A 3712-nucleotide genomic window follows, 5' to 3' on the forward strand; every position below is an offset into this window, starting at 1 on the left:
GTAGGAAAGTTGAAAGTTTTTTGCATTACCATAGCAACAGCTGAAGGTTGCTATAGCAACCACAATGTTGAAAATTTCGATCACACAGACATCTGAAGTTAGCCAATTGGAGCGAAGTTTGATGCTGCACAAGCGAAAAAGTGCGTAAACCCTGGAATGAAGAAAAATGAAGAACAGAGGACAAATACATAAAACCTTAAAAGATTAGCATCAAAACCTAAACTACGAGTATAAAGACTAGGTATGAAGATATCAGAAACGTATTCGTGGGAGAGAAATTCAAGTGGGGTTTTGTTACATGGAATGCAGGCGTGGATAATGACCACAATATTCATGAAGAAAGTAGAGGCCTTGGAAGTGTGGGCCTATCGACGTATATTAAGTATATCCTGGAGCGAGCACGTTACCAACGAGGAGGTAAGGAGAGAGAGGTAGGAATAATTATAAAGAAAAGGAAGTTGGAATACTTGGGGCATGTCGTCAAGTGAGACCTGCAACAAGAAACTGCCAAGAGTGTAAGTGAAAGAAATCATAGAGTTTGACTGAATTTACAGAAAATTATGAAACTTTTATTACCTTTATTAAAAAAGCGGAAAAGTATAAATATCTGGGTACAATAATAATTATTAATGAAAATAATAAATACAGAGAAGAGATTAAAGTAAGAATAGGACAGGCAAGAAATGCTTTCAACAAACTGAAAAAGGTATTCTGTAGCAGGGATATTACAATTTCTTTAAAGGTAAGACTTTTGAGATGCTACGTATTCTCCGTATTGTTTTATGGGTTGGAAGTTGGACATTAAAGAAAGATGTTTCGGACAGATTAGAAGCCTTCGTGTTATGGGACTACAGAAGGATATTGATAATGAGTTGGGCGGATAGAGTCACGGGGTGTTCAGAAGAATGGGAAAAGATAGAGACGTTTTGAATACAATTAGAGTTAGAAAACTGCAATATCTAGGACATGTCATGAGGGGCGAGCATTCTAACTTGTTGCCATTAATAGTACAATGAAGAATACAGGGTAGAAGGAGTCATGAGTCAATTTGAAAATTTGGTTTAACTACACTTCTGCTGATCTCTTTAAAGCAGCAGTATCGAAAGTGCGAATTGCCATGATGATTGTCGACCTTCTTAGAGCAGATGGCACATGAAGAAGAAGATAATGAGTCTTGAAAATCGTGATGTGTTTCTGACCTTTTGGATTAGGTCCATTTTTAGCTACTGTAGCGACAGTTATACTAATATAATTTATCATCCATGAGAAAATTTAAAATATTTATATACTTTTTATCGTTTTATGTCTGATATGACAAACATGTTCAAAGGCTAAAGTATAAGTGGCGGATTTAAAGAACCAGGGATTATAAAAATATAAAAATAGTTACTAGGTGATTGCTATCATTTAAATATCAATGAGTTATAATCGTTATATAGGTATTTTGATATCACCAACGCACGTGGATAAAGATTTATATTTTTTCAGGGTCTAGGACGTTGCCGATTCATCGCCGCCGTTTCGATGCCGCCAATTCATCGCCGGCCGATTCATCGCCAGTCAGTTAATCGTTAACTGATATATTTCCGAATTTTCGACCAATTTTCGACAGTTACATTTATTATTTATTTTTAGTATTAATTAGGAGTTCTAGGAAATGCAAGATATGACCATTCCCGTTTCCATACTTAATCTTTTAATAAACTTTTAAACTTTTATAATATAAAATATAATTTAACACTACAAATTTAATACTGTTTAGTATCAAATTTAGGGGAAGTAGAAATAGAACAGTAAATTAATATAATAATATTTTTTATCTATTTATTTGTCATAAGTTTTGAACTGAATTTAACGTCGTGTCGTGTCATCTCCCATAATACAAGATCAACCGACTAACTGGCGATGAAACGGCCGGCGATGAAACGGCCGGCGATGAAATGGACTGGCGATGAACCGGCGGCATCGAAACGGCGGCGATGAAACGTCCCATTCCGATTTTTTCATAAGAAATATGCCTTGAAGAGATAATTCGAAAAATTTTATATTTTTAGGAAAAAAATCACGGTTTTTAATTATTAACTACAATAGTTGGAATATTTGGGTTAGGTTATGATGAACAGTAAATATAGAGTACTTCAGCTAATTATCCAAGGAAAAATAGACAGCAGGAGAAGGTCCAGGAAAGAGAAGACAATCGTGGCTCCAAAACTTGCGGCAATGGTTCGGATTGTCATTTGTCGAACTATTCGGAACTGCAGTAAACAAACACATAGAAGTCATGTTAATTGCTAACGTTCGGAACGAGCAATGCACATGAATAAGAAGAAGAACTACAATGGTTTATTTCTTTTAAAACTCTTAATGCATCTTTTCATTGAACTTTATGCTCACAGTCCAAAATATTTTTGCATATGTAAGATCTATCAAATCTCAGATATGCAAACAGAGACCTGTCACATCTCTTTTTAATACAAACTAAATATAGTATAAGTAGCATATGGTGTAAGTAATGTGTCTTACGAAAAAAGTGGAAGAAAAACTAAGAATAATCGAAAGAAAAATTATCAGAGTTCACGGTCTAATAAAGACAGAAAAATGAGAATATAGAAGACTGATGAACCATGAAATAATAAATATAATCGAAGGGGAAGATACCTATAGTGAAATTTATTAAAGCACAAAGACTGAGATGGTTTGTATACATACAAAGAAGAAAAGGAGATGCCCGAATTAGGAAGATAACAAACTGGAAACCAGTAATAAACAGACCAATAGGAACTGCGATGGTAAGAACAAGATGATATATAAAAGATAGAAATTGCAAGCTGGAGAGAAAAGATTTAAGAACAGAGAGTGGAAAAAGAGATAGTAGACAAAGAAAAGGAACATATTAATCTTTAATAAATACAGTATAATAACTTAAATGCACTACTTCATCATGAAGAAAGCAATGGTATAGAATCCTATGTTATGTTATACAAAGAACTAAGTAGACAACTTTTAACCCTAATATACCAGATTTTATTGAAAACGCCAAACATCTGATTCAATACATTATTAAAATTGAATGACAAGACATTTATCCTAATGTTTCATTTCTGACAGATAGTCCAAGTAATGAAGCTTAAAATAGGACAAAACCTTGCAATTTTTACAGAATGGATCGATTTGCTTGAAAATTTGAGAATAAGTAGTAGATAGTTCAAGGATCAAAATCTATATTATGCCGAGAGTCGCTTTTACCATGGGGGTGGTTGCCACCCCATCTCGGGGGGTGAAAATTTTTTGTTATACTATAATCGCAAAAGTTGGTAAAAACGTTCATTCTAAGCAAAAAATATTCTGTACATTTTTTTGATAAAATTGATAGTTTTCGATTTATTCGCTATCGAAAGTGTTAGTTTTATATCGAAAAAATCAATGTTTTTAATAAGTTTTCTGCTAATAACTCCAAAAGTTTTCGTTTTATCAAAACAACTTTACTTAACAAAAATGTACCTTTCAAAAAAATAAGCAAAACCAATTTTTTAAAATTTCTTTAGGACCAATAGTAATCGAGCTATACTTTATTATATGTTGGCTCTTCTTCGTTAAATGCTAAATATTGTAGTTCCAAAATCAAAAAACGGGAAAACTATGCGTTTTTCGAGGAAAACTTGTTCAAACTAATTTAAAGCATTTTAAAATTTCTATCACCAGAAATAAAAAA

This window comes from Diabrotica virgifera, chromosome 9 (genome assembly GCF_917563875.1).
Source record: "Diabrotica virgifera virgifera chromosome 9, PGI_DIABVI_V3a".
NCBI classification, from domain to species: Eukaryota; Metazoa; Arthropoda; class Insecta; order Coleoptera; family Chrysomelidae; genus Diabrotica; species Diabrotica virgifera.